Source organism: Panthera onca, chromosome D3 (assembly GCF_046562875.1).
Source record: "Panthera onca isolate mPanOnc1 chromosome D3, mPanOnc1 haplotype 2, whole genome shotgun sequence".
In the NCBI taxonomy this organism is placed as follows: Eukaryota; Metazoa; Chordata; class Mammalia; order Carnivora; family Felidae; genus Panthera; species Panthera onca.
The window spans coordinates 62,114,377-62,137,206 of NC_138350.1; positions in this window are offsets into that span (position 1 = coordinate 62,114,377).

A 22,830-nucleotide genomic window follows, 5' to 3' on the forward strand; every position below is an offset into this window, starting at 1 on the left:
TGTCTCCCTCGCCCATCCCCCAGCCAAAATCCCAAAGGGAACTGGTTCCTGCTAGGGAACTTGCTTGCACCACGCAAACACCCAACGCTGTGCTTCTGGGGATCCATCCCTCCAGCGGGTCTGACTCCCTCCCGGTGCCGCAGGGCCCCTGCCGAAGTGGATCTCTGAAGGAAAAGTGAGCTGCGCCTGTGCCTCCCGCCCCTGTGCACCTTGCCGATCCATCCCAGCTAATATGCCAGATCCCCAGCACCACAAGCCTGGCAGTGTGCAAGTAGCCCAGACGGGCCACGCCACCCCACAGTGAATCCCGCCCCTAGGAGAGGGGAAGAGAAGGTACACACCAGTCTGACTGTGGCCCCAGCAGTGGGCTGGGGGCAGACATCAGGTCTGACTGTGGTCCCACCCACCAAGGCACGTTATTCAAGACAGCACAGGGCAAGTGCCCTGCAGTCCCGAACCACTCCAGGGACTATCCAAAATGACGAAGCAGAAGAATTCCCCTCAGAAAAACGTCCAGGAAATAACAACAGCTAACGACCTGATCAAAAACGATTTAAACAATATAACAGAAAGTGAATTTAGAATAATAGTCATAAAATTAATCGCTGGGCTTGAAAACAGTATAAAGGACAGCAGAGAATCTCTTGCTACAGAGATCAAGGGACTAAGGAACAGCCAGGAGGAGCTAAAAAATGATATCAATGAGTTGCAAAATAAAATGCAGACAACCACGGCTCGGATTAAAGAGGCAAAGGAGAGAATAGGTGAACTAGAAGATAAAATTATGGAAAAAGAAGAAGCTGAGAAAAAGAGAAATAAATTCCAGGAGTATGAGGGGAAAATTAGAGAACTAAGTGAGGCACTAAAGAGAAATAATCTATGCATAATTGGTATTCCAGAGGAGGAAAAGAGAGGGAAAGGTGCTGAAGGTGTACTTGAAGAAATAATAGCTGAGAACTTCCCTGATCTGGGGAAGGGAAAAGGCGTTGAAATCCAAGAGTCACAGAGAACTCCCTTCAGATGTAACTTGAATCATTCTTCTGCACGACATATCCTAGTGAAACTGGCAAAGTACAAGGATAAAGAGAAAATTCTGAAAGCAGCTAGAGATAAACGTGCTCTAACATAAAAAGGGAGACCTATAAGACTTGTGACCAATCTCTCTACTGAAACTTGGCAGGCCAGAAAGGAATGGCAGGAGATCTTCAATGTGATGAACAGAAAAACTATGCAGCCGAGAATCCTTTATCCAGCAAGTCTGTCATTTAGAATAGAAGGAGAGATAAAGGTCTTCCCAAACAAAAACTGAAGGAATTCGTCACCACTAAACCAGCCCTACAAGAGATCCTAAGGGGGATCCTGTGAGACAAAGTACCAGAGACATCGCTACAAGCATGAAACCTATGGACATTACAATGACTCTAAACCCATATCTTTCTATAATAACACTGAATGTAAATGGACTAAATGCGCCAACCAAAAGACATAGGGTATCAGAATGGATAAAAAAACAAGACCCATCCATTTTCTGTCTACAACAGACTCATTTTAGACCTGAGGATACCTTCAGATTGAGAGTAAGGGGATGGAGAACTATTTATCATGCCACTGGAAGTCAAAAGAAAGCTGGAGTAGCCATACTTATATCAGACAAACTAGACTTTAAATTAAAGGCTGTAACAAGAGATGAAGAAAGGCATTATATAATAATCACAGGGTCTATCCATCATGAAGAGCTAACAATAATAAATGTCTATGCGCCGAATACAGGAGCCCCCAAATACATAAAACAATTACTCACAAACATAAGCAACCTTATCGATAAGAATGTGGTCATTGCAGGGGACTTTAACACTCCACTTACAGAAATGGATAGATCATCTAGACACGTGGTCAATAAAGAAACAAGGGCCCTGAATGATACATTGGATCAGATGGACTTGACAGATATATTTAGAACTCTGCATCCCAAAGCAACAGAATATACGTTCTTCTCAAGTGCACATGGAACATTCTCCAAGATAGATCACATACTGGGTCACAAAACAGCCCTTCATAAGTATACAAGAATTGAAATCATACCATGCATACTTTCAGACCACAATGCTATGAAGCTTGAAATCAACCACAGGAAAAAGTTTGGAAAACCTCCCAATGCATAGAGGATGAAGAACACCCTACTAAAGAATGAATGCGTCAACCAGGCAATTAGAGAAGAAATTAAAAAATATATGGAAACAAACAAAAATTAAAATACAACAATCCAAACGCTTTGGGATGCAGTGAAGGCAGTCCCGAGAGGAAAATAAATTGCAATCCAGGCCTATCTCAAGAAACAAGAAAAATCCCAAATACAAAATCTAATAGCACACCTAAAGGAAATAGAAGCAGAACAGCAAAGCATCCTAAACCCAGCAGAAGAGAAATAACAAAGATCAGAGCAGAAATAAACAATATAGAATCTAAAAAAACTGTAGAGCAGATCAACGAAACCAAGAGTTGGTTTTTTGAAAAAATAAACAAAATGGATAAACCTCTAGCCAGGCTTCTCAAAAAGAAAAGGGAGATGACCCAAATAGATAAAATCATGAATGAAAATGGAATGATTACAACCAATCCCTCAGAGATACAAGCAATTATCAGGGAATACTATGAAAAATTATATGCCAACAAATTGGACAACCTGGAAGAAATGGACAAATTTCTAAACACCCACACTCTTCCAAAACTCAATCAGGAGGAAATAGAAAGCTTGAACAGACCCATAACCAGCGAAGAAATTGAATCAGTCATCAAAAATCTCCCAACAAATAAGAGTCCAGGACCAGATGGCTTCCCAGGGGAGTTCTACCAGACGTTTAAAGCAGAGATAATACCTATCCTTCTCAAGCTATTCCAAAAAATAGAAAGGGAAGGAAAACTTCCAGACTCATTACTATGAAGCCAGCATTACTTTGATTCCTAAACCAGACAGAGACCCAGTAAAAAAAAGAGAACTACAGGCCAATATCCCTGATGAATATGGATGCAAAAATTCTCAATAAGATACTAGCAAATCGAATTCAACGGCCTATAAAAAGAATTATTCACCATGATGAAGTGGGATTCATTCCTGGGATGCAGGGCTGGTTCAACATTCGCAAATCAACCAACATGATACCTCACGTTAATAAAAGAAAAGATAAGAAACATATGATCCTGTCAATCGATGCAGAAAGGCCTTTGACAAAATTCAGCAACGTTTCTTAATAAAAACCCTCGAGAAAGTCGGGATAGAAGGAACATACTTAAAGATCATAAAAGCCATTTATGAAAAGACTACAGCTAACATCATCCTCAATGGGGAAAAACTGAGAGCTTTTTCCCTGAGATCAGGAACACGACAGGGATGTCCACTCTCACCGCTGTTGTTTAACATAGTGTTGGAAGTTCTAGCACCAGCAATCAGACAACAAAAGGAAATCAAAGGCATCAAAATTGGCAAAGATGAAGTTAAGCTTTTACTTTTTGCAGATGACATGATACTATACATGGAAAATCCGAAAGACTCCACCAGAAGTCTGCTAGAACTGATACAGGAATTTAGCAAAGTTGCAGGATACAAAATCAATGTATGGAAATCAGTTGCATTCTTATACACTAATAATGAAGCAACAGAAAGACAAAGAAACTGATCCCATTCACAATTGCACCAAGAAGCATAAAATACCTAGGAATAAATCTAGCCAAAGATGTAAAAGGTCTGTATGCTGAAAACTATAGAAAGCTTATGAAGGAAATTGAAGAAGATATAAAGAAATGGAAAAACATTCCATGCTCATGGATTGGAAGAATAAATATTGTCAAAATGTCAATACTACCCAAAACTATCTACACATTCAATGCAATCCCAATCAAAATTGCACCAGCATTCTTCTCGAAACTAGAACAAGCAATCCTAAAATTCATATGGAACCACAAAAGGCCCCGGATAGCCAAAGTAATTTTGAAGAAGAAGACCAAAGCAGGAGGCATCACAATCCCAGACTTTAGCCTCTACTACAAAGCTGTCATCATTAAGACAGCATGGTATTGGCACAAAAACAGACACATAGACCGATGGAATAGAATAGAAACCCCAGAACTAGACCCACAAACGTATGGCCAACTCATCTTTGACAAAGCAGGAAAGAACATCCAATGGAAAAAAGACAGTCTCTTTAACAAATGGTGCTGGGAGAACTGGACAGCAACATGCAGAAGGTTGAAACTAGACCACTGTCTCACACCATTCACAAAAATAAACTCAAAATGGATAAAGGACCTGAATGTGAGACAGGAAACCATCAAACCCCTAGAGGAGAAAGCAGGAAAAGACCTCTCTGACCTCAGCCGTAGCAATGTCTTACTTGACACATCCCCAAAGGCAAGGGAATTAAAAGCAAAAATGAACTATTGGGACCTCATGAAGACAAAGCTTCTGCACAGCAAAGGAAACAACCAACAAAACTAAAAGGCAACCAATGGAATGGGAAAAGATATTTGCAAATGACATATCGGACAAAGGGCTAGTATCCAAAATCTATAAAGAGCTCACCAAACTCCACACCCGAAAAACAAATAACCCAGTGAAGAAATGGGCAGAAAACATGAATAGACATTTCTCTAAAGAAGACATCCGGATGACCAACAGGCACATGAAAAGATGCTCAACGTTGCTCCTCATCAGGGAAATACAAATCAAAACCACACTCAGATATATCACTTCACGCCAGTCAGAGTGGCCAGAATGAACAATTCAGGAGACTATAGATGCTGGAGAGGATGTGGAGAAATGGGAACCCTCTTGCACTGTTGGTGGGAATGCAAATTGGTGCAGCCACTCTGGAAAACAGTGTGGAGGTTCCTCAGAAAATTAAAAATAGACCTACCTTATGACCCAGCTATAGCACTGCTAGGAATTTACCCAAGGGATACAGGAATACTGATGCATAGGGGCACTTGTACCCCAATGTTTATAGCAGCACTCTCAACAATAGCCAAATTATGGAAAGAGCCTAAATGTCCATCAACTGATGAATGGATAAAGAAATTGTGGTTTATATACACAATGGAGTACTACGTGGCAATGAGAAAGAATGAAATATGGCCTTTTGTAGCAACGTGGATGGAACTGGAGAGTGTGATGCTAAGTGAAATAAGCCATACAGAGAAAGACAGATACCATATGGTTTGACTCATATGTGGATCCTGAGAAACTTAACAGAAACCCATGGTGGAGGGGAAGGAAAAAAAAAAAAAAAAAGGAGGTTAGAGTGGGAGAGAGCCAAAGCATAAGAGACTATTAAAAACTGAGAACAAACTGAGGGTTGATGGGGGGTGGGATGGAGGGGAGGGTGGGTGATGGGTATTGAGGAGGGCATCTCCTCCTTTTGGGATGAGCACTAGGTGTTATATGGCAACCAATTTGACAATAAACTTCATATATTGAAAAAATAAAATATATGCCTGCTCAAAAAAAAAAAAGTCTTTAACTGTGTTGCTGTCTAGTTCTCTTTTTAGTTCTGTTAATACTTTATATATTTAGGTGTGCATATGTTGGCTGCATCAGTACATACAAATGTTAAATTCTCTTGTTGGATTGACTCTTTTATCAATATATAATACCATCCTTTTTCTCTTACTACAGTTTTGGTTTTAAAGTCTGTGTTGTCTGATGTAAATATAGCTACCCTGTCTTTCTTTTGGTTTCTGTTTCCATGGAATATTTTTTTCTACTCCTTAACTTTTTGTGTGTGGTACTTCTGAAGTGAATCTTTCGTAGGCAACATATAGATGGGTCTTGTTTTTTCTTGAGTATTTTTAATCAATTCAGCCACTGTCTTTTGATTGTAGAATTTAGTGTATAACATTTAAAATAATAACTGATAGTTTTGAACTTCTGTTTTTCATGTTCTGGCTATTTTGTATGGGACTTGGACCTTTTGAAAACTTTTTTTAAACAAATATCATTAAGAAATATAATCCAAAATGAACTTGCATCCCTAATCTGTGACGATAAGCCACCATGACTTTCCACTATGTGTCTTTTTAGCCTAAAGTCATGTGACACTAATAGAATTATTAGTCATGTGATATTAATAGAACTTGAGAGTTTCAACATTTTTAAAAACAGTGAATAGTAAACATATTGTCAAGCCCTGTGTATTAGACGATGGGGGAGAACATTCATAGGTAGGGGTTACAATTCCTACTCTCTGGATTTTTTGATGTACTAGGGGTACTGGAGTAGATGGTTCTGTATGAAACATTTTACATTACTAAAATGTGTGTAAAATATTACATAATTTTAAAGGAAACTGCAGCGTGAAATATTCACCTCACGGTAGTAACACTTCAGCTGGTAAATGGAAATTTTTACACCCTTAGTCAAAATAACTAACAGATTCAACACCTTTGGTATTTAACAAGGTGTTTGGGAATCAATGCTTTTCTTTTGAAAAGACAGTCACAGTACAAGACGGTATTAAGGGCCATAAGGTACACATGGAGGATTACTAGTGGAATACATTAATATGAGTAGAAATGAGGTTTTCTAAGAAACTTATGTCCAGGAAGGCATTGGACAGGTAGTGAAGAAGCCAAGTAATTCCAGTGGGATTGGTTAAGAGAAGGGATGTCAGGATGTGTAGGTTGGCTGCGGGGACATTTGGGAGGTTTAACCTGACCAGAGTGTTTACCAGTTTGCAGAGTTTCTCTATGTCTTGAAAAAGGAGTTTGACCTTTTCCTGTGCACAGGAGGCTATTTGTGAGATCTCACAATTCATCTATCTCTAGACTTCCTTTCTCTTCCTGCACCTGCTTACCACCTCTTAATAACTACTAATCCTGAATATTTGTATGCATTTGAAATCTGATTAAAATTAGCTAGGGTAGGCTCAAAGGAGATAGATAGTTACAAAAGAGCTGCTATTATCAGGGGTTATGTGAAGGGGAAGGAGGTATTCCTGCTGACCTCGGGTCAGCAGGAGTGTTTTTGATAACGAGAAAACTGTGTTTAAACTTTGAGTCATGTACGTACAGAAACATTTCACTTACACTGTAACCTCTGTGTCCTTTTTACCTGAAATGCCTGCAAACCACCCAACCATAACACTAATATCTGTGAAAAATGGTAACAATACTAGAATGATTCCTGCCTCCTCCCACAGGCAACTTGACCCCAAGCAGGGGGCGAGGGTTTCTGCCCACAGAAGGGGAATGGTCTGAAGGGCAGATTGAGCCATAAACATTAAACGTTTCTGTGACAGGAAACCAAGATGATCTCTTGCAGCTTCCTCTTCTACCTGAGGTGCCATGGTTGGTATTAAACAATGAGATTAAGCTCTTGTCAGGCAAACTAATGAATTTTGGATTGATTTCTGTCTTCTGCAATGCTACTGACATTTTTGACAGCTATGATTTATAGGACCTTTATTGGGTCTATTCATGAGAGGAGCTGTTTATTTTGGTTGATGGGCAAGGTTTCTAATGTTCCCAGTGGGAAATGCTGAGGGCCAGCAGCATGGCTGTCTTGAAGGTGCTCTCTGGCTGTCTGGGGCAGGTTTCTTATAAATTTGTAATCAAGATCTCAGAGAACTAATGAGGGCAGGTTAGCTTGGAAATTGTTTTGGTGACATTTGACCAGTGGAATGCTCCTGGAAAATATATAAGTCTGCTGTTCAGCTACAGATCCTTAAGGCAAAAATTATACTTTGACATTTTATTTGCTTTTTTCTTTTTAATTTGAAATGAGTTAACAAGTGTCTGCAGTGTGGAGTAAGAATGTTAGTTCCCCAAAACGGTGGGAAAACAGTGTAATTTAAAGATTAAAATTAGGGTCTTTTTCTTTTGAAGAATCCTATAGCTCATAGAACATTTTTCTTACAAAGACTGGAAAATTTACAAATGACAATGGTTTCTGTAGTGGGCCTCTCAGATTTAAAGACCAAGACAGTGAGTTTGCCCAGTTCTTGGGAGTGACAGCTCCTGATAGCTCCCAGATGGTCCCTTTCTGAAAATAGCCCTGCTGAAGGGCAATGCCTTGCCTAAGGTTAAGTTGCTTTCTCTGTCATTCTGCATTCAATGATTGATCAAGACTGGGGTGAGGAGGCCTCTTTCCTCAAATGATGTCTTCTCTATTGGGCCATCCCAGCTCCACAGCTTACCCCATGATGGCTGAAGCCTTTGTTATGAGTACGTCAGGGTTCAACTGTTACCTGCCCAATCCCTTTTCCCCAAGAGATGTTCTTGAGATCACTTCATAATCAACTTCCCAAACAGAAATCTCAACTTGGTCTGTTTCCCAGGGAGCTCTGCCTACAACAAGGAGGTGATACTTGGAAGAGGTGGGCATAATGCAAGAAAATGATCAGGGGTTGACTACAAATGGGATTTCCGGGATGAGAAAGGGAACAGCATTGAGGATACCTTGAAGGTTCCAAACCTGGGCATCAGGGAGGATGATGTTGCTTTAGGCTAAAGGGAATCCTTAGCGCTTCTCAAGGTGTGTGTGAGAAACCAGTCCCACAACATCTTTTTTATTTAAAAAATTTTTTTTTCAACGTTTTTTATTTATTTTTGGGACAGAGAGAGACAGAGCATGAACGGGGGAGGGGCAGAGAGAGAGGGAGACACAGAATCGGAAACAGGCTCCAGGCTCCGAGCCATCAGCCCAGAGCCTGACGCGGGGCTCGAACTCACGGACCGCGAGATTGTCACCTGGCTGAAGTCGGACGCTTAACCGACTGCGCCACCCAGGCGCCCCCCACAACATCTTTTTTAACAGTGAAAGATCATAAGGTGCCTGGCCACTGGCATTTACAGGTAAGTTCAACCCATAATATAGAGAGGAAGATTACTATTAAATTGATAAGCAAAATAAAAGAATGAACATAATCTGTTGGTAATGTTTCTGAAGAGTGGAGCTGGATGGAAAGATAGGATGTATATTCAGATGGGATTTTTTTTTTAAAAACACATAACTGCTATCACAACACACATAGGAGAAGAAAATAGGACTTGCTCGACAGTCAATAAATGCTCAGCAATAAAATCAATAGGCTGGATGCCTGCTGCTTATATGTATTCAGATGCTGATCACTGGGCAGCACAGGCAATGGTATCTCTTGTGAACCAGGAGTCAGCTTTCTGGAGGTCCACAGGGACATTCTTCATGTCTCTGGAAAGAGTTGACAATTGGTGTTAGGACCCTTCCCCTCAAGTAATTGCTAGGAATTTCACATTGACTTTTTTTCTGTAAATAGGATAGGTCTTGATTTTTGTCTCTCTGAGCTCAGCATAATGTAACTGTCTTTCATTTGTCTTTCTTACTATAATAAAAAGATAATTCCAAGATGTTGACTGAAAATTCAGGAGGAAGAATCTCCCCAAAATGGTGATTCAAAAATAGTAGTTGGAAAGTGATTTTTATAACAAAGTGTTCGACTTTGCTGAAAATTTAGGGAGTACATATTCCCATATAAGCTAGGCTTCACACATAAGCTAACTGGGATGGCCTCTGGGGTGTGAGTTTAGGGGTTCTGAAGAGTTGTTAGAAGTTAAGCTTAAAAATGTCAGAACCTTAGTGACAGTAACTTCAATAAGTGAATGAGACATTTCTTTCTTTCCTGGGAGTTTTTTTGTTTTGTTTTGTTTTGGTCTGAGGCAGCAGGAAAGAGGGGTTGGATATATAATACCTAAAGAACAAAAAAAAGAGGATCAAAGGTATGAATGAAAAACTGCCTGAGGTGGGGTAGGTGGGGTGAGTGGGGTACAGTAAGTAAAAGGAAAATAGGCCTCAGAGATCAGCTTTAACTACCTTACAACCTTATTTAACGAGACAGCTATGGTCATATTCCCTGGATTTCAACCAAAAAGCCTGTTTGAAAAGCATTTTAACTGCTCCTTCCCCTGCTCTTGAGGCTCTGCATAGGTTTACATGCTTGGGATATCTGATGTGCCCTGCTATTACTGCTTTCAGCTACTTGTTAAATCTTTCTCTAGGTTAGTAAAGTTGAATCCGTACCAGTGCACTGTGATGAAGAGTCTTTCCTCTTTAGTTACTGGCCTAAGTTAAAAGGTTGGTTGAGTCCTGTCTGTAGTCACTTGATTGCTGCCAAGAACACTCCTGGCTCCCAGATAGCTCCTCTGTCAGCTACTGTAATAGACACTTAAAGGGATGAAGGTGGTAGTTGTAGGTTTTAGGGGTGGACCCACAGTGGGTTGTGACTAGATGTGACATCTTGTAACTTATTACCAGGAATGTCAGTGCCTCAGTTTACTACTGATTTTGGCATATATTAGAGAAGGCTCAAAATTAAATCTTTAGAAGAGCATTACTTTAATGAAGTGGATTAGGTCCCTGAAATATGCAAATACCTTCTTGGTTCAGTCACATGAAGGTGAATATATACTCAAATAAGTGCAGAGAGAGAAAACATTGGGAGACCATTGGATTGAAACACTGTGCTATTAAAATGCTGCCGTGTCTCCTGGGAAGAGGAATGCTGAATGCAGGTGTTAGTAACCTTCATTAGTCAGAAGGACAAAGCTCAGACACTGCTCCTTCTGGTGTGTCTGACAGGACCCATGGTGGGATGAATCTCTGTTCACTAAGTGGTTCCTTGAAACACTCTGCCCAATAACGTTTTCACCAAGGCAGTTAGGAACAAGAAGGAAAGAGTTTTCAGGGGCAACTTGGTCAAGGCTTTTCAAGCTATAAGATGTGTATGAATCTCCCATGGGTCTTGTTAAAATGCAGGCTTTGGTAAGGTACATCTGGGTGGGCCTGATGTGCCTTCTAAAAAGCTCCCAGGTAATACCAATTCTGCTGGACCACAAGCAAAGTAAGTAGGAAAGTAAGAACTGCTTGTTCTCTTCAGTAGCCATCTTGGAAATCAGTGGACTCGCTCTGTCACATTCACATAGATTGGCTAATCATTACTCAGCTGTTGTTTCGATGTTGTTACTCAGCTAAAGTCTCAGAAAGTAGGGCCCAGACTATTGATGAGAAGCACATTTCCAAATAAAATCAGTGCTCTTTTCTCATTCTGTTTAAGAGTCATAAATCTAATTCTAGACTCATTTTTGCCACTGACTAGCTGGGTGACTCACAGCCAATACTTAAAAACTGAGCTTCACTGAGAGAAATAACATGTCAGCCCGTCCTGTCTTCTGTGAGCACTAATCAGGTAGTGGAGGGGACAAGTGTGAAGTGGTCTCATGAATGTTTTGAGACAGGTCTAGGTAGAACTGTTCCAGGTGGAATAAAGAAATGGGCAGTCCTAGGAAGATGGGGCTGGAATGAGTAGTTTGACATTCCTTTATGTGTGTGTGTGTTTTGTGTTTTTGTTTTTTGAATACACGGTATTTCTGTGAGATGGGTGCTATATGCAGGCCAATCTGCACAGTGGGAGGTATGATCAATGAAGGCGTTCAGGTTTCTCTACCACCCTTCAGGGAGGGTGGCAGGAAGACAAATGGGGTTTATTTTCTCCAGCTCAGCAGCTCGTTTGCATAACATGGAAGAGAGAGAATGCAAAGGAAGGAAAATATTAAGTGGGACAGAATATGCTAAAATAGGTCAAGGGAGAAAATGAAAGAGTATTGTTCTCTCCTCCTCAGAAAATGTTGTGAAGATGAGATCTGCCACAGACCACAAGATTGGTATAGCAAACTTTTTTTTTCTTTTTCCAGCTACCAATGATTTTAATGATTAGATGAGGACTAACTCAAGATGGGGGCTATGTTGTGGAAAAGACCTGTGTTGTGTGGTTTTGGTGGGAGAGAGTGCCTATATCTTTAGCCAGGCCCAGTCTTTCATAAAATGAACACATAGGCAACCTGTTCTATCAGCTCGGTTTTCTATAATTTCTTCTTTCTTCATATCTGTGTAAAGTAATTTACACTAAGATGTTAATGATGATCTATTACCTTTCCTAGCAGTGTTTCTGTCTTTGTAATCATACAGTGTGTGTGTGTGTGTGTGTGTGTGTGTGTGTGTGTGTGTGTGTGTGTATGTATGTATTTTGGCTATGATACTCATTTGTAGCCTGAGGTGATACTTACCTAATGTACTAAGGTCACACTATCAGGTACTGTGTTTGATGGATAAATTTATTCTCCTGGTCTGAGAGTCCTTCATTGTCAGCACTGTAAAATCACCATTTGTGCCCTTGAACATGTAGTGGGTGTTTTTGCCTTAACACACAGAAGGAAAAACCCTATCTGCCTTCTTAATGGATCACAAAAGGGAATGTTAAATGAAACTCTGAGACTTCATAATCAAAAAGAAGTTTTGTATGTGGTCTGAATCCTGCCATTGGTTTTCCTTTTATTTTCCCCACACATGCCCTGCCCTGCCCTGCCCCTGCCACCACTCCAGAAGCCTGATAGCTGGGTGGTTGGGAAAGGTCCCAACTCAGTCTACATTTTAAATGAGAAGAAAAGTTCATAAGGTAAAGTTCTATATAATGTAATATATCAACAGTATTTCTTACAAATGAAATGTTCAAGAAGTAGTACATGAAATAGCGTAGTGTCTTGCTGAGTTTTCTTTTGGTCTTTGTTCCATTTCTCTGGAAATGAATGACGGTGACCTCACCATGATTTCTTCCCAATGAATCTAAAGACTCAGGATTAGAGTGGAGCTGGCTGAACCATAAATCTTCCTGATGAGGCTGGGGAGAGAGGACAGACTCAAATGCTAGTTGGAGCTGAGGGATCCTACTGGAGTTAGAGATTGAGAAGGGACCTAAATGCCAGCCTCACAGAGAACAAGCAGAAATTGAATCACCCACTTGGACAACTTAAGTTTACTATAGAATCGGATATACATGGATGGACCCTGTGTTGCTCAGAGGATAGTTAAAACCCAGTAATGGGATAGCTCATCTGGAACTATTTTAAGAGACTTCCTCTAGAGGGATTTCTTCTGCCCCTGTGGTCATGAGAAGCAGAAAGATGGTTCCTGATTGAAGACACATCTTGTGACTTCACTTCTTATAGACTTGGACATAACTCGCTGACAAGACTTAGATCCACGTGGCAGTGTCTCTGTTGTCATTTAGGGGAGTCATGTACCATGTTGCTGTCCCAGATGGAAGCCTTCAACACCTTTGATATTTGGCATTAAAGTTTCTCCCTCACCCAACTGCCCCCCACCCGCAGATACTTTGTGTAAAAAGGGCTATGAGTCATCTTTAGAACTGGAAGAGAAAATTCACTTCTATAATTAAGCAATAATTATTCTTTCCTCTGAGAGAGGACTCAGGGAGGTAAACAACTCCCAGATAAATAAGGCTTAGAGACTGTGGGCCAAGGCTTCTATTGATTCACAGTATATTTCTCTTCCTCTCAAATAAAAAGATGTTAGTAATTATTTTTTAAATGATTCTTTTTTAATCATTTAAAATTTCTATTTTCCACTGTACTCAAATACTAATGATATTTATGGCCATGTTGTAACTTGTGGGGAGAAGGGAGATGGAATAAGCAGCTCAGAGAACCCACTCCCTCCCTGGGTGGCAGCTCAAAGGCACAAAGCAGATTTGCAGTAGTTGACCTACCAAGCTGCCTTTAAACAATCTGTGTGGATTTAATGTGGTGAATTATGGTGGAAGACCAAGAATGTGGGTCTGCTAAGTGTGTTGGATAAAGAAGAGGGAGGGTATTTGGGGAATCACTATTACAGGTAGGTACCTTGGATGCCAATTTTATGACCTGATAGTGAACTTGGTGTGTAGAAGGGCCAAGAGAGCTGGATGGGGATAAGAAGGCCTGGGTTTTGTTACTACTTACCTGTGTATAAATTCCAGTGACCTGTGGTGGCAGTTTTCTTTCCTTGTTCTTTAAAAAATTTTAACATGTATTTATTTTTGAGAGAGCACAAGTGAGTGAGGGGCAGAGAGAGACACACACACAGAATCAGAAACTGGTTCCAGGCTCTGGGCTCTCAGCACAGAGCCTGACACAGGGCTTGAACGCACAAACTATGAAATCATGACCTGAGCTGAAGTTGGATGCATAATCGACTGAGCCACCCACATGCCCCTCTATAGTGGTATTTTTCTTGAATGCTTTATATTCTACATAAAAACCTCTATAAACCATGTAGACTTGGGTCTTGGGGCCTTGGATTTGGAAGTATTTAAAGTAAATGTTCACCTTAAATGTTGTCATACTTTGAGGTTGCCTTAAGTGGGAAGTTTAGCAAATCCACTCTGAAATGCCTTCCTGAGGAAATTGGGAATTGGTATTGAATATGGAAAGTGAGAAAGCGGGTCCTCTGAAGTTGAAAATGGCTCTGGAGAATGCTAGGTATGCCTTTGGTTCCAGTTTTGGAAAACAATATATACATATATACATATACCTATGTACATACACACATATATGTGTATATATGCTATTTAGGTATTTTAATTTACCTAATATTTGTGTTTTAGGTCTTTTATGCCCAACTGTTTAATAGGCTTTTTAAGGGAGTAGATTTTGTGTAAAATCTCTAGCATACCCGTGTTTATGTAGGGCTTAAAACTATTTGTGGAGATAATTTGAAGTCCGTGTAAGGAACACTATTATATTCTGAATGATTATTAGCTATTAAATTGATAAATCATTTTATAAACTCAAGTTCTTTAGGAATGGATGCATGAGGCATAGGTCATGGAAGAATAAGAATAGGAAATAGGCATCAATGATGGAAGACCTAGTTTGGGAGTATGGATAAGAGGAGAGCAGGAAGAGAGCCCAGGTTGGAACTTGCTAGAGAGAAGGGAGATAAAGGAAAAGAGCGGGGCCTATCAGAGTAACACAAGCTGTATTCGGTTGTCCTATTGTCCCGAGAGATTTTCTCCTTCCCCTTCCCCAGTGAACAAATAATTTCCTCCTCCATTGCCTTTCTCATGACTGACTTTGGCTGATGAAATGTGAACAGAAATGATATTTTACTTCTAAGCAAAGCTTCAAAACCATTGTGGGATTGATCTGTTGGTCTTTTCTTTCTGATACACACCTAGCATGTTCCATGTAGGTCCTGCTCCTTCAGGCCGGTCTCAGGATGAAGATGCACATAGAGCTGAGGTCACCCAGTGAAAGCTTAATAACCTTAAAAAAGGTTTTCTAGAGAAACTTGTGCTGTGCAGCATCCCTCTGGTCTAAGTAAATTGTTTGCCCAAACTGGAACCAAAGGTAAAGCTAGCATTCTCTAGCTTCCAGAGATAAAATGAAGTGACCTGTATTAAAAAAAATACATATAGGGACGTCTGGGTGGCTCAGTCGGTTGAGCATCCGACTTCAGCTCAGGTCATGATCTCATAATCCGTGAGTTCGAGTCCCATGTCGGGCTCTGTGCTAACAGCTCAGAGCCTGGAGCCTGTTTCAGATTCTGTGTCTCCATTTCTCTCTGAACCTCCCCCGTTCATGCTCTCTCTCTGTCTCAAAAATCAATAAAGGTTAAAAAAAAATTAAAAAAAACCATATATATGTATACACACGTAGGCGTGCACATGCGTGCGCACACACACGCATGCACATATGCACGCACGCACATATGCACACACACACATGCGCACACATATACATATATACACACACGCATATACACACACACGCATATACACACACACGCATATACACACACACGCATATACACACACGCATATACACACACACGCATATACACACACACGCATATACACACACACGCATATATACACACATATATACACACACATGTATACACATACACGCACACCCGCGTGCGCACACACGTGTGTGTGTATATATGATAAAAGAGATTGGAAAATGTTGACTGAGTATCCATTGATAAATGTCTGTAACTGACAAGTTACAGAAATTTCTTTTGAAAATATTTTCATTCAGGTTAGAGAATGGATGGAAGTAGCTGAAAATTACCGTTCAGTAAATTCTGAAATGGAAAGTAATCAGAGAAGTTGGTTTGGGTGGTGATATATTACCTTTCAACTCTGAACAGTTTGGGATTTAAGGAATACTTAGGGAGAACTTCCTGTTTGGAACCTGCAGGGAGTTTCATGTTATTTTGAAAAGCTATTTGTCTTTCACAAGCAAGAGTTTACCTGTCTGCACACCGAAATCATTCAGAAATCAGAGTAGCAGCTAACACTGGGAAGCTTGCTGTGATGCGCAGTAGTGTAGAGAGCCACTGGAATAGTGACACACACAGACAGTTGTCTGGACTTTATGCAGGTTTCTGTTTGAAGTTCCTTGGGCTTTGGAGATAAAAGACAAGCACAAGGAACAATGGGACTCAAACCAGCCCAGATGGCCTCTGACTGTATCCATTGAGTGCAAAATTACTTCTTTTGTGTTCTCAGTTCATCTTAATATAAACTAGGAAAATCTGCCTCATTCTAATAATAACTAGTACAATTTTAACGGCTAATATTTATGATGCATTTTCATGGGCCTGTGTCAACCAAGATTGTTTTGGTTATAGTGGCAGAAATCCCAACCCAGTTGCTCAGGCACAAGGGAGAGTTACCATGTCATATAATTAAAGCTGGGTAAACCAGAAGAGTGGCTGGCTTCGAAAACAGTTTGGTCTAAAGACGAGAAGCCACCGTACTTCCTTCCTCTCCTATCTTTGTTCTGTCTGTATATTGGCTCCCCCCCCCCTTTTTTTTTTTGACTGGAGGCTGGCTTTTTCCACAGGCTGTTTGGGGTTTCTGTTTTTCCAGCTGGTGATCAATAGTTCTGAGTTTGCCTGAAAATTTCCCAGTTTTAGTGCTCAAAGTCCTGCATCCTGTCAAATCCCTCAGTATCAGCAAAATATGGATAGTTGGTCACCAGAGAAGACAGGAGCTTTTTCCTTAGGCTATAGTTCAAAAAATAATTTGATTTTGATTGGGTTATTTGTCCACCCTAGAGGAGCAGTTACCACGGTTAGGGAGTGAGTTACCATGATAGAACCAGCTTAGATCAGGTACCACTCAAGGGCACCGATGCTTGAGGCAAGGAGGGCAGATTGGATAACCTTATGGTATTTTCCATTCTGACGTTTGCCAGGGGATAACTGCTAGGCAAACCTAACATTCACTACCAACTAGAGTGAGACACAATGCTATGTAGTGCACCTGATTTAGTCCTTATCAATCCTGTGATGAGAACTCTTGTCTCATTTTTATAGATAAGCTGAGATTTAAGAGGCAATGAGACCTACAAGTTAAATTTAAAAATGCCTTCACAGGGCACCTGGGTGGCTCAGTCAGTTAAGCATCAGACTTCAGCTTAGGTTCTGGTCTCATGGTTTGTGAGCTCAAACCCCAGGTCAGGCTCTTCTGTGCTGGTGGTGCAGAGCCTGCTTGGGATTCATTCTCTCTCTCTCTCTCTCTCCCCCCACCCCCACTTGCATGCTATCTCTCAAACTTAAAAAAAAATAATGTCTTCACATTTCATTTGTTGGCCTGATTTTTTTAAGACTGAAGTTCTATTTTTTGTTTTGAATATTGTCTCTGATGACTGTACCACATGTTCATTTTTTTCACTTGAACTCCTATGACACTAATTTTTATTTTGTAATTGCTTTTATTACTTACGTGCTTTCTTGTATTGGAAACTAGTGTCTCTTCAAGAAACTTCTATTGCAAGTTCTTGGAGGGCAGACATTACATGGTCCACCTCTAAATAATCCTGATTGCTGGTTCGTTTTCATCCATCCAATACTTTATGTCATGATTGGATTTTTTTTATATCTTTTTTTTTTTTTTTTTTTTTTCAGTAGGGAGACAGGGAGATAGAGGGGCAGAGAGAGAGGGAGACACAAAATCTGAAGCAGGCTCCAGGCTCTGAGCTGTCAGCACAGAGCCTGATGCGGGGCTTGAACCCATGAAGTACAGGATCATGACCTGGGCCGAAATCAGAAGCCTAACAGACTGAGCCACCCAGGTGCTCCTTCATTATTGGATTTTTTAGCTTTGTACCCAGTATTTTTTTTTTTCATGTGTCTAGTATATTGTTAGAATTAGGTTGCTTTTAAATTGAAACTTTATTTTTAGCACTCTTTTACTTTGGGTGTGGTGGCCATCAAATATTTTCCTAAGTGTGTATAACAATTGCAGAAAAAGCCTAATAACAATCATTAAAATAGTACTACTCATTCTGAAATCAGGTAGGAGGCATGGTCCAAGCCAGGGATGAAGAGGACTACTTTAGATGGATATTTCAAGTCTAGTTACAAGTACTTACATACACGATAAATTTAGGAAAAATTTCAAGCTAAGTGTTTGCAGAAATGATAACATTAAAGGAATATTTGTTGAAAAGCCATTTAGCAGAAAACTGATTTCCAAGCTGCTTACAATATTTTTAGTGTCGTATGAATTATTTTTAGATGACATTTTGTCTTTAAACTTAAAAAGCAACTGTTTTAAAATAGACTTCTGATATTACAAGATGGATAAAAAATACAGTAAGGATTGGGGCGCCTGGGTGGCTCATTTGGTTAAGCATCTGACTCTTGATTTCAGCTCAGGTCATAATCCCATGGTTTGTGGGATCAAGCCTCGCATTGGGCTCTGTGCCGAGCCTGCTTGGGATTCTCTCTCCCCCTCTCTCTCGCTGCCCTCCTCCCACCCAAATAAACATTAAAAAAATACAATAAGAATTGTCAATGAAAAGTTGTTACTTTGGGCCAGTTCCTTCACTTCTGTGGAGCTCAACTTGATTCTCTGTAAAAAGGGGGTGATGGAGTTGAGCTAAAGGATCCTAGGGTTGGATATTCCCACCCTAGTAGTCTTCAGTTTTATTTAATAGTTAAATTTCTGTGATTTCATTCTTTATCAGAAATTAATTGAAAGCTTCATGGGAACATTAAGCCCTATTTACTGTTGGCAGAATGTTAAAAAAAAAAATTCAGTTGACATTTTAGGTCTTGAGTAAATTTAGTTTTTATCAAATGTGAATTATGGATGGTTCTACCTATAATTCAATTAAAAAGTGATGGTAAATTTCCTGCTCTCATCATGAAACAGGCAAAACTGATAGGATCAGATTCTATGATTCATAGTTTGTGCCCATAATAGTTCTGAAAATGTGTAAACCAGTTTCCTTTATTCTGTCAAGAGACACACACCCATATGCTAACTTATCTTCTTAGTTTTGTTTTACCCAGGATCTTTATATAACGGACACTGGTTTGGTACTACCTATAAGAATTTTATTATTCCTGGGAAAGTAGCTCATTGAAATTGAGCATCTTTCATGACCTAGAACTTGAAGCCCTGCACAGAACCTACTGTAGTGCTAGGAGTATGGTATCTACTTCATTGTGGTTGAATTCAAGTTACTCTTTGTCACACTGTGTTAGGCCTGCCCCTGGCGTTTATAGTATACAGGCAAAAATAAAAACGGAGTCTCATAGTCCATGTTTCTGTATATTTAACAGTTGCACACAAAGCTAGTGAATTAATTCTAACACCTTGTATTCTGCCTGCTTGGCTAATATATCTTCATAATTGAGAATGACTGGTTTGAGTTTAGATCCTTGAATACACCCTCTGGTCTGAGGCCACACCCTTTCACTTCCCACCCATGGCTTTGTTTTATACACATGTATGAGAGACCATACATGGTAAATGACCCAGTTCAAGCTTTACCTGCAGTGTTGCCACAGCTTCCCTGGGTCCATTTATTGGGACTGGAGTTGTCCACACACACGACTTGGTACACCCTTGGGAGGATAGGCCAAAGAAGAGGCCCATACGGGGGAGGATGTGGAGGAATGCAGGCTCCAGATAGAAACACATCCCCTAGGGTTTCTATGGAGGGTGTAGCTAGAAGAGTGTTATTGTGGCTAGAGAGGCCACAATAGCTTGATTGTGTCTTGAATACAAGGAACTTCATTGAAGCCAAAAGGAGAATTTATTTCAGGTTTACTAGGAAGACCCAAGGGCACAAATGTGCCAAGGATAGGGTCCCACTTTTTCTCTTGTTGCTATGTCTCCTGCTTTAGTCTGTCTCTGCAGACTGACTTTTTTCAGCTTCTCTGGTTCACATGGCAGGAAATCTGGGCACAGACTGTTCCCTAGCTGTGCATGTGTTAGTCTGGGCAACCAGATGCTTTTCTTTTTCATTCTAAAATTCTTGGGCTCATCCTGGGTCAGGTTGTTTGTCCTCAACAAAGTCCTGTGATCCATAATTTTCAGCAAGTAATGAAAAGTTTTATAAGAAGATCTCTTAAAGATTTAAAAGTATGAGAAACATGTTTTAATTGCAACTAGTAGCTAATTCTTAGAAGAGAAAAAACATTTAACAGTCTTGTAAGATAATACAACAAGCATCCTTTGCTTTACATCTGGCTTTCATATCACCATGAAGAAAGTCCTTTTTGTATAAATATTTGATAAAAACCTGTGCTAGTTAAATATAATCCTTGAAAGAGGGAGTATAGTGATGGACACTAGGCATAGTAAGGGGCAGGAGAGTCAGGGAAGGCTTCCTGCTGGGGTGGCACATTCTAAGTCTCAGGGAGTGTTTCAGACTAAAGAGGGGTGGGGGAGGTGTTGGTGGGAGGAGGGGTTCAGACCAAGCCCTTTATGGGCAGAGGCACAGGTGGTACATGCAACTCCACGTTCAGACAACTGCTAGCATGTCCATGTGGCTGGAGGCTGAGGCAAAGAGAAGATGCTGCTTTGTACTTGCATTTCTGGGGAGAAAGGAATTCCAAGTTACAAATATGCATATGTAATCAAACTTGTAACCCAACCGCCTCATGCATGACAGTCTCCTAAGTGACCATTTCTACTTTGTGGTCACCAAAAAATTACTGGACAACGTAATTTCTAACAATGCCCTTGGGTGTGATTAAATCAAAACATTCATATATATTTGTATAGACTAAGTATCCTTATATCCTTATCTATGAGCTTTGTCAAAACCTTGTCATGCAGGTGTTCTTAACCAACAGCTTCACCTTATTGTCCCTTTATCTGTAACAAGGGTCAGCAAATTTTGTCTGTAAAAGGCCAGACAGATCCTATTTTAGGCTCTCTGGGGGATTATGATCTCTGCCATAATTGCTTGCCTCTGTTATTGTAGCGTGAAAGCAGTCATAGATAATCCAAAAGCAAATAGGTATGGCTGTGTTCCAAATAAACTTTATTTACAAAGCAGACTGTGGGCTTGATTTGTCTTGTGGTTGTAGTTTTCCAACCCTTACTCGATAACATCTTATAGAACTGTTCTTTAATAAATACAGGAGAGGGGCGCCTGGGTGGCGCAGTCGGTTAAGCGTCCGACTTCAGCCAGGTCACGATCTCGCGGTCCGTGAGTTCGAGCCCCGCGTCAGGCTCTGGGCTGATGGCTCGGAGCCTGGAGCCTATTTCCGATTCTGTGTCTCCCTCTCTCTCTGCCCCTCCCCCGTTCATGCTCTGTCTCTCTCTGTCCCAAAAATAAATAAAAAACGTTGGGAAAAAATTTAAAAAAATAAATAAATAAATAAATACAGGAGAATTTCAGGTATATGAATCTAGTACTTTAAGTGTATTGAAGCCTACTCCAGTGTCTACTATCAGGATAGCGCCTATTTCATTAACCTGAGAAGGTCACCAACCTTTACAAGGGACAGGATTTTTCTGCCATCGGTTCCTGAGTCAGTTCAAACTGAAACCATCTCCTTTATTCTCATTAGTGTACTCATAGTCACTTACAGTTGCCTCTTCATGTTCCATTCACCTTGCTGCTGACCATTGCTTGCAATGGGGAAGTTTCCATTCTCCCTATGGCTATTGCCCTGTTGGCTTCCATAGGAAAAATGGGGAACATTAGCCTTGGTCCCCAGAGCACCTTTGGCCCAAGACCATCTGGAGTGAAAGATTTTGCTGAAAGTTCAGGAGGAACCAGAGGAAGTTAAAACATAGAAAAATATTCCCAGACAACAAACAGAACAAAGGTCATTCCTCATAGGGGTCATTTTGGCACATCTCCGTTCTTCTTCCCTGTCCTGTCTTCCTTCTTTGTGTCCAGAATAGATCCCTCTTCTATCCTTTGTCATACAAACGTGTGATATAGGGAAATCCTAGCGGTCCTTGGAAAACCATACATAAAGGCTGTTCTCAATATTGGGCCTGTCCATTTCCTGCCTCCAGGAGGGGATGCGGCCAGAACACTTCCCAGAGCCTGTGTTGTACACACCTAAGAACATCCATGGCCCCTGTCCCTCACTGTCAACAGCTAATCAGTCTCTATATTGTCTTGTGCCACGCTCAGAAATGTCTCTGGGACCCGCGGACACTGCCTCCCTTTAGTTTTCATGCTCGCTCCCAGAACACGGTTTCCTCCTCACCAGTCTCCCTGCCCTTTCTCTTTGATGATGCTGGTCTTCCATCACACCACAACCTGGGTCATAGTTCTTCAAGGCAAAGTGTAGTTCTTTAAATCACATCCCTGTGTAGAATTCTATTTATGGTCTCTTTATCTGTAGGATAAAAATAGAAATTCCTTGACTTTAGTCAAGGCTTTTTCTAAAATTGGTGCCATCCTTCCTTCCTTCTACCTCCCACCAACAACTGAAATGGCTTTTTCTTCCCTGCCACACTGAACATCTGCCATCCAGGGGAGCTCCCTTCTCAACCTTGTGCCTTTGAAAACATGGTTGCTGTGCTGAAAACAAGGATGCGCAGCCCATTTTCTTCCTCACTGCAACTTAAGTGTAGCATCTGCTGGTTAGTGAGACTCGGCTTGGATAGGATGGTGATGTTGGGGGAAGTGTTCATGCCATCCCTTCCAAACACTACCTGAAAAAGCCCAGCACACATGCATGCACACACCAGGCTG